This window comes from Heptranchias perlo, chromosome 18 (assembly GCF_035084215.1).
Source record: "Heptranchias perlo isolate sHepPer1 chromosome 18, sHepPer1.hap1, whole genome shotgun sequence".
In the NCBI taxonomy this organism is placed as follows: Eukaryota; Metazoa; Chordata; class Chondrichthyes; order Hexanchiformes; family Hexanchidae; genus Heptranchias; species Heptranchias perlo.
Window position 1 is genome coordinate 52,526,640 of NC_090342.1, and position 9,609 is coordinate 52,536,248.

The following is a 9,609-nucleotide window of genomic DNA, read 5'->3' on the forward strand; positions in this document are numbered from 1 at the left end:
TTGATTGTGCAACACAGCTTGATGTGTTGAGAGGTGATGAGAAGCTATTTAAAGGGACATCGTGTTTGTGACAGGCTGCGGCTGCTGCTTTGCTCCTTGGTGCTGCTTAATGTCGAAACATTTCAAGCGAAACAGGTAAGGTTGAGAGGTATGACTTTCATGCAATAGTGTTTGCCAAAAACCTTTTTCTTCACACGTTTGCCAAAAATATGAGACAATGGCATACAATATTAAAATTCTCATCCTCGTGTTCAAATCCCTCCATGGCCTCGCCACTCCCTATCTCTGTAACTTCACCAACCCTTCAACCCTCTGAGATCTCTGCGTTCATCCAACACTGGATACTTGTGTATCCCCCACTTTCTTCACCTCACCAATGGCAGCTATGCCTTCAGCCATTTAGGCCCTAAGCTCTGGAATTCCCTCGCCAGACCTCTCTGCCTCTCCCCCTTAAAGACTCTGCTTAAAATCTAACTCTTTGACCAATCATTTGGTCACCTGTCCGAATGTCTCCTTCTTTGGCTTAGTGTCAATTTTTGTCTGATTACGTTCCTGTGAAGTGCCTTGGGAACTGTGTTAAAGGCGCTATATAAATGCAAGTTGTTGTCAGACGAGGCTTAGTGGCTTGTGAAAGCAGGTGCAGAGAAGGTCACACACCATCCTGACTTGAACATAAATCACTGTTCTTTCATCTTCGCTGGATCAAAATCCTGGTACTCCCGACCTAACAGCAGTGCGGGAGCACTTTCACTACACGGATTGCAGTGGTTCAAGAAGAAGGCCCACCACCACTTTCTCAAGGGCCTTGCCTGCGACGCTCACATCCTGACAATGAATATAAAGAAAAAGTGGTATTGTGTCACTTGAATGTGCAGGGGTCACAACGAACATGGCTTACTTTGTGAAGAAAGCATATAACTCAGCCATACTGACGAGGAAGGTCTCTGGTTCTGTCCCTGGTCTACGTGATGGCCGGCAGGGTGGTAGAAAAAGAAAGAAGGACTTGCACTTATACAGTGCCATTCACTACTTCAAGACGTCCCAAAGCGCTTTACAGCCAATTAAGGACTTTTGAAGTGTAGTCTCTGTTGTTATGTAGGGAAATGCGGCAGCCAATTTGCACACTGCAAGGTTCCACAAACAGCAATGTGATAATGACCAGGCAACCTGTTTTTAGGTGTTGGTTGAGGGTTCAATATTGGCCAGGACACCAGAGAGAACTCCCCTGCTCTTCTTCGAATATTGGCGTGGGATCTCTTATATCCACCTGAGAGGGCAGACAGGGCCTCGGTTTAATATCTCAGCCAAAAGACAGCACCTCCGACAGTGCTGCACTCCCTCAGTACTACACTGGAGAGTCAGCCTAGATTAAGGGGCATTACAATTGGCCTCAGAGCCCCTGGACTGAGAAGAGGAAAGAAGCAGCCAGGGCTCCCACTCCTGATTGCTGTCCGGAGACTGCTGGGAAACGTTCAGATATGAAGATCGAGTGTCAACATTCCAAACACCTATCAGTAAGCTCACACGTGAAGAGCAACCCCTTGGGGCAAGTCCCTACCCCTCGCGGAGCAAGGGATGGTGCCTTCAGGAGAAAACTGGCACCAAGAAATTGGACAGCCCTCACACCTCGTTTACTGGTGACGGTAACACACGATCATTGTCAACCACCAAAGGAGTAAACACAGGACTTGGGAACAATTTTCAGGTATCAGAGTATTGGCAGGAACCATCCGATTTCATGGATCTGGATACACAATGTCAGTGATGAAGATTTCAGGTTGAAGTCCAACTGGCTCATGGTTATGCTAACTAGGGTTACCTCCAATGGCTGAGCTTATTAAAGTAGTGTGCAACTGAGTCCTACGCACCAGGAGGACCCAGACTGAACCCTCACTCTGTGTTAAGTTAGCTGATTTCAGCCTCGGTGGTAGCAGTTGCACTATCACCCTGGGAGGAAGAAAAGGGGCTAGATCCTGATCACAATCCTGTGACTCTGCTGTGTGTGTGTGTGTGTGTGTGTGTGTGTGTGTGTCAAAAATTTGATTGGGCTCAGGTGTGATGACCCCACAAAAATAACCTGCAAAAAGTATCAAGAGGAGGCAGGACTTCACTGTAACGCCTGCCAAAGTTGAATAGCCCACAAACACTTACTATCCAGGTTGACATATTAGGAATGGCATCTTTGGTGAGCTACTGAAAGGTGTTCAGTGCTTCTGGAACCATAGTCCAGTATCACTGCCTTCAAGAAAGGAAGGGAGAAAAATTGCAGTAAAAAAACAGTCCACTGTTACCCACTCAATAGTCAATTTCCTTTCTTAAAATTCTGCTAATTTCCTCCTCTGCCTTCTCCTCTCCTGAAAGCATTGGTTCCTTCCTGTACTACAATTCCATGGTTGCTGGTTACCTTTTGATACTTTGTCCAAGTGGCTATTATTCATGTGTGAGCCTCAACATTGCCTGCAAACTATTCGAACATGGAGGGCATCACAGCTGAGCCTGGTCTGATCCTTATCCCAATGTCCACATATATGCATCTCCCATCAGGATATTGGATAATGATCAGAAGCAGGGACCCTGATTGAATATTCCTCCCTCCCCCCCCGATTCCTACATTACAACAGTGACTACACTTCAAAAATACTTAATTGGCTGTAAACTGCTTTGGGACATCCTGGGGTTGTGAAAGGCATTATATAAATATAAGTTTTTAAAAAAAAAATAAATGCATAAAGTTTTGAAAAATAAATATTTTCTATGTTCGTGCTTTAATGCTTCTGTGAAGTGCTTTTCAACTCACTGGAAAAATGTGACCACAACATTGGAATTGCTTTGAACAGGAACTTGGGTTGGAATAAACTGGGTTGGGGGTCGTCCAAAATATACTTTCCAGCCATTTCCTCCCTCTGCTCGAGGTACAGGCTCCTGCTAGTGTACAGTTCCACAGCAGCTCTCCGTATCTCATCAAAGTTACCATCGCCTTGCTTTAGCCTCAACAGTCAGCAACAGAAAAGCCATTTGATCCCAGAGGCCATCAGTGCTGAGCTTAGCCTGATTCTGTCCTTACCTGACCTTCCAGCAGGGGGTCGCAGGGTAGTGATTCAGAGCAAGATTCCTGGCTTTTCCTGCCTCCAGCTCAGGGTCAATTGGAGTGACACCCCAATACCATTTAACGCAGCACAGACCAGGGATCATAGAATCATAGAAAGTTACGGCATCGAATCTGGAACCTTCTGTGTGGCTCTGTCGCATAAGAAAGAAGAACTTGCATTTATATAGCGCCATTCATGACCTCAGGACATCCCAAAGTGCTTTACAGCCAACAAACTACTTTTGGAGTGTGGTCACTGTAGCAATGCAGGAAAAAGCGGCAGCTAATTTGCGCACAGCAAACTCCCACAAACAACAATGTGATAATGAACAGATAATCTGTTTTAGTGATGTTGGCTGAGGGATAAATATTGGCCAGGATACCGGGTAGAAACCCCTGCTCTTCTTCGAAATAGTGCCGCGGGATCTTTTACATCCACCTGAGAGGGCAGACTCAGCTTTAACGTCCATCGGAAAGACGGCACCTCCGACAGTGCAGCACTCTCTCAGTACTGCACTAGAATGTCAGGCTAGATTTTGTATTCAAGTCTCTGTTCATAACCCACCTTGAGTTGACTATTTTAGACTGCTTTGCCCCTTCACTTACCAATCCTAACCTCTCCCATCATATACTCTATAAAGTAAGTCTCTCTATCCCACTCTCCTGAGTTTATTAGTTAAAGCTCACACTCACAGCTCTACCATCCTTGGTGTCAGGACATGTCAGTTCAGATTGAAGCCACTTCCTCCTACACTCCTCTTCCCATCACATCCTCTGTCTGTTCGGCTTCACACACGACGCAAGTACTTTTAGTTTACTTCCTTACCCATGTTCCTTGGCGAAAGCCCTTCCTCAGTCCTACTAATGTTGTCATATTCCCGCCAGATGGTCCCAGGTCCTAGGTGCCCTTCCTGAGTTAGTTGACCTCAGCCAGGGCAGCATTTGGGGTGCTACAATGGGCATAAGTGCCCCTAGGCTAGAGAAGGGGAAAAAATCAGCCAAGGTTCCCGGCCTTTTTTAAAATTCATTCTCAGTATATGGGCGTCGCTGGCAAGGCCGGCATTTATTGGCCATCCCTAATTGCCCTTGAGAAGGTGGTGGTGAACCTTCTTCTTGAACCGCTGCAGTCCGTGTGGTGAAGGTTCTCCCACAGTGCTGTTGGGAAGGAAGTTCCAGGATTTTGACCCAGCGACGATGAAGGAACAGCGGTATATTTTCAAGTCGGGACGGTGTGTGACTTGTAGGGGAACGTTCAGGTGGTGTTGTTCCCATGCACCTGCTGCCCTTGTCCTTCTAGGTGGTAAAGATCGCGGGTTTGGGAGGTGCTGTCAAAGAAACCTTAGTGAGTTGCTGCAGTGCATCCTGTAGATAGTACACACTGCAGCCACGGTCTGCCGGTGGTGGAGGTGGTGGATGGGGTGCCGATCAAGCAGACTGCTTTGTCCTGGATGGCATCGAGCTTCTTGAGTGTTGTCGCAGCTGCACTCATCCAGGCAAGTGAAGAGTATTCCATCGCACTCCTGACTTGTGCCTTGATCACTGTTCATACCTTGCTGGAAAACGCAGGTGCATGGATGTGAAGTGAGGATAGCATAGGACTCGGCTTGATGTGCCTTACAGTGGAATAGCCTGCCAACATTCACCATTGCGGCTCACTGTTGGCAAATGGCCATTTGGTGAAGTTGCCAGCGCCCATGAGTCATGAGAATGAGTCAGTGCCTTCAGGAGAGAAAGCTAGAGAGAGAAAAAAAATGAGGCTCCAACTCTCTGTTGTGGTATCGCCTACCGTTTCAAATAGTTTTTAAAACCATTTTGCCTCAACATTTAAGGCAGTATAATCCCAACTGAAATCAAGGTCAGGCCGCTGGGTGAAAGCTCTCTGCTTACTTCAGTTCTAAATTATTTTATTGCCTCCATTTCCGCCACTTGTTGAACCAGCCCGGGCTCCTGCTGAGCTTTTTAGTAGATGTTTTATTGTAGGTGTAACCATGGAATAGGGTGGGTAAGACTGAAAACCTCAATCGATAGCTTAAAAAGTCCAACTGGCTATCCGGTCAGACAGCAATGCTCTTCAGCTCTATCACTGCTAAAGTAACTGCTCTGGCCTGTCTGCTTTGTTGGGTTCTCACAGCACAACATTCAACGATTTTCTTTTCTTTTGCTTGACGTGAGGCTATTTCCAAATTTCAGGTAGGGGACAGAAGAAGCAATCAAAGCAGATATTTGCTGTCAGCCTGGTCTGTTTTTTTTGTATGTGCTTATTTAAGTGAGGGAGCTTCAGACACCCAGTGTTGGCATCAAGCACTCACAGGTCAGGTCAGGTACAATACAGTTGGATGCAGAGTACAGCTTCTTGCATTTGACCCCAAACCCAGAAGAGCGACCCCTACTGCACAATTGTAACATTTTTCATATCAGCCGTCCTGCAGCTGATCTGAGGGATTGCCAAAATGGTGCTAACTTGTGGCGAATTGGAGGAAATTTTGTGCCATGGCACCATGCCCAGGAGAAACCAGGTTAAGGCTGTTCAAAAGTCTTTACCCAGCAGCAACAGATACATATTTCCCAACAGGTGGAACCGGCTTATGATCAGGAGCAGGAACCCTGACTCACATTGTTCCCTGCTAAGCCCAGGAGAATGGATGCTGACTGTGGCATCCAATGCTGCCTCAGTCGAGATGGGGTAACTTAGGACTGACTGGCAATTTAACCTGGGCCCTTCTGCTCTGGTGCACTGGAGATTGGCACCTGTTGGTACCTTTAATCCAATGAGCCATCATGGGAAAATTCCAGGGTGCTCAGCTTTCAACTGGAAGACCCAAGTTCGAACCTACTCTAAATTTATATTCAGAGGCTCTGTGGCAAGTTTGTAAGTTGGTTGTGTAGGAGATGGAACAAAAAACAGATGGTGGTGGTGGTGTGGGGGTTGGGGGTGGGAAATGGTGGTATCCTTTGCTGCCTCCCTCAAGTATGCCTCCTGGCAGTTCATGTATGATAGGGCATTGACTGGAGACTTCGGAATGTCCCAAACCCAGGACATCTTGTTACTTCCTGAACTTGGATTCATCCTTGTGTTCAAATCCCTCCATGGCCTCGCCCCTCCCTATCTCTGTAACCTCCTCCAGCCCTACAACCATCCAAGGTCTCTGAGTTCCTCCAATTCTGGCCTCTTGAGCATAAGCAATTTCCTTTGCCCCACCATTGAAAGCAATGCCTTCTGCTGCCTAGGCCCTAAGCTCTGGAATTCCCTCCCTAAACCTCTCCGCCTCTTTACCTCTTTTAAGATGCTCCTTAAAACCTACTTCTATGACCAAGCTTTGTCCTAATATCTCCTGATATGGTTCGGTGACAAATTTTGTTTGATAACATTCCTGTGAAGTGCCTTAGGATGTTTTACTACATTAAAGGCGCAATATAAATGCAAGGTGTTGTTCGATATGGAGGATGATTTTGGAGGGTGGTGATTGGTGGCAAAGAGTTCAAATACAGCCGATAGAGTAAAAAAAAAGTGAGCTTTTGAATTGGAACATTTGGTGGTGCCTGCGGGTTTAACTCGGAAAGGTGGCTGCGTCTCCACATAACTAATACAAAAACACAGAAAATAATGTGTCCTGGCCAACATTCATCCTACAACCAACATCACTAAAACAGATTATCTGGTCATTATCTCATTGTTATTTGTGGGACCTTGCTGTGCGCAAATTGGCTGCCTTGTTTCCTACATTGCAACAGTGACTACACTTCATAAGTACTTAATTGGCTGTAAAGCGCTTTGGGACATCCTGAGGTTGTGAAAGGCGTTATATAAATGCAAGTTTTTCTTTTTTTTTCTTTTATTTTAAGTTTGCTTTTTAGAGGGTGGGCGGGCTGTGGGTTTGGCAGAAATCACAACAAATCTGATGTTTATAAAGGTGGAATGTAACCAAGTCTTACAGCAACTACAGCTAATTGTACATTAGATAGCACTTTTAAGCTAGAAAACATCCCAAGGTGCTGCACAGTGTAGCAGTAGTGTGTGTGGGGGGGCGGGGGGAGCGGTGGGTTTAGGAGGGAAGACTAAAGGCAAGGGCTTGAGCCCGTTAATCTAGGCTGACACTTCAGTGCAGTACTGAAGGAGTGCTGCACTGTCAGGTCAGATGAGATGCTAAACCGAGGCCCCGAATGCCTGTTTAATTAGACGTAAAAGATCCCATGGCATTATTGGAAGAAAAGCAAGGGAAGTGTTCCCATTGTCCTGGCCAACAATTATCCCTCAACCAACATCACTAAGAACAGATTAATTAGTCACTCATCTCAGTGCTGTTTGTGGGACCTTACTCGATACAAATCGGTTGGTGTTTGCCCACAAATCAAGATTGACTACACTTCAAAAAGTAATTGATTGGTTGTGAAGCACTTCAAGTCATCCTAAGGATGTGAAAGGTGCTATATAAATTAAAATTCTTACTTTTGATGATTTGGTCATTTATTTTATTGCTGCTTGTGGGACCTCGCTGTTTGCAAATTGGCTGCCACATTTCCTACAACAGTGACTACATTGCCTGTAAAGCGCTTTGGGACGTCCTGAGGTTGTGAAAGGCGTTATATAAATGCAAATCTTTCTTTCTTTTCTTCTTTCTTTACTTTGAACATCATTTTAAAATAAATCTTCCTTTATAAAGTCTTTAGTTAGTGTTTTTACCTGCTCCCCATAATATTTTGTGTGTTTTTGCTGTCCTGTTCTCTCAAGCTGCTCCTTTTTTCTGGATGGGTTGAATTTTAAATTATTTTTAAAAAATCATTCTTGGGATGTGGGTATCGCAAGCAAGGCTAGTATTTATTGTCCATCCTTAGTTGTTCGTGAGCCACTTTCTAAGATAGAAAACACCCCAAGGTGTTGCAGTGTAGATTCTGGTGGAGAGCCTTTTGATTTTTTGTTCCCTGTATTATCCTTTAGGGTTGATATTCCATTGAGTGCTATTTTTAATGCATCGGTTCATACATTCATATTGAATTGCTACATGCGCTGTTTCATCAATGTCACAAACCTATTTTATTTTGTTGTTGTACCCTGTAATCTGGTGCTTGCAGGAGAGTTAGCTTTTTTTTGCTCGTTATGTAGCTTCAGGTTTAACACAAGGTTTTGAAAACTTATATTTTAAAGATTAAAAAAAAACATTTTTATCCTTCACTATCGTCCTCTGACTGGCCTTTTTTTGCACCTTATGCCCAAACCATAATGGCACAGCCTTCAGCGACCTCAGCCCTATCGCTACAACTCCCTCCCTAAACTGCTTTATCTCCCCTCTTCTCCCTTCCCCTCCTTGAAAATCCTTCTCAACACCCATCTTTTTGACTATGCTTTCCGTTACCCCTCTTAATTTCTCCCGCCATGGCTTGGCATTTGCTCCCTTATCTATTTCTATTATTTTCCTGCTTCTCTCTCTGTAAAGTATTTTGGGATCTGTTCTGCTATATAAAGGTGCTATCTAAATGCAAGTTGCTGTTGTTATCCAGAGCATGATTTCACGGAGCTTGAATAAGTCAAATTCTGTTTTGGGTTTATGGATTGCATTCTATTTATCTTTCTGTGATGATCACAAATCTGATTTTTCTGAGCATTCCTTGGAGAGATTACATGGATGCATTTCTATAGGGTTTGCGATCTGTCTTATTTTTGCCCCTCAAAGAATTTCACTGTTGTCAGCTCTGTGACTTTATCATCAAGACTCACCGCATTTTTCCCAGTCCAAAAGCAGACAAGGTCTTTTACATCAGAACCTTGAGTTCTGAATGTTCCTTCTCCCATAGTAAAAAATCATCAAAAGCCTCACGAATCCAATGTCTCCTCATCACAAGACACAGAAGCATGTGGTGGTGGTGGGGGGCGTATGGGCTTTTTATCTTAAATACCAATCTTTTGATGTCCGCTATATAACTTTGAGATTTATGGACAACCCACTCAAGAAACAGACAGGTCCCAACTATGATCTATTTCTAGATGGTCCGGCTGCATTGATTTTCCACTGACATTTGCAAAACAGAAAGACGAATATTAATAATGCAGCGTTGCCAAGACTCACAATCTCATCAACGATTTATTGACTTTGTACTTTGGTTTTAAATGAGTGTGATTCACGGAGAGCAGGGATGGACTTGTTCTCTGTTCCCCTACCCGCAGGAATCGTGTGCATCAAAACAATCTCACAAGCACCCAATAAATCGTTAACTAAATCCTTTCTGTTGGCAATTCTGTTAGGGATTTGGATCCAGGTTGGATTTCCCACCTTTCCCCAAAAGGTGAACTTTCCCTTTTCTAGATACTGCCCAGCATCTTCTGTTTTTTTTCTTACAGATTTTTCAACATTTGCAATTTGTTTCAATCTACTTTAATATCAGTTTTCAGCAAGTTAATACATAAATGCCAGTTTGCAGGTGTTTATATTTCTTGCGCATTATGCAATAGCCCCGCACTTTGGGCAGTGATTGACAGCGCGCAATGTTTTGCGGGAGATGTAGTTTCTTCTTCCGGCTGCGCCCAA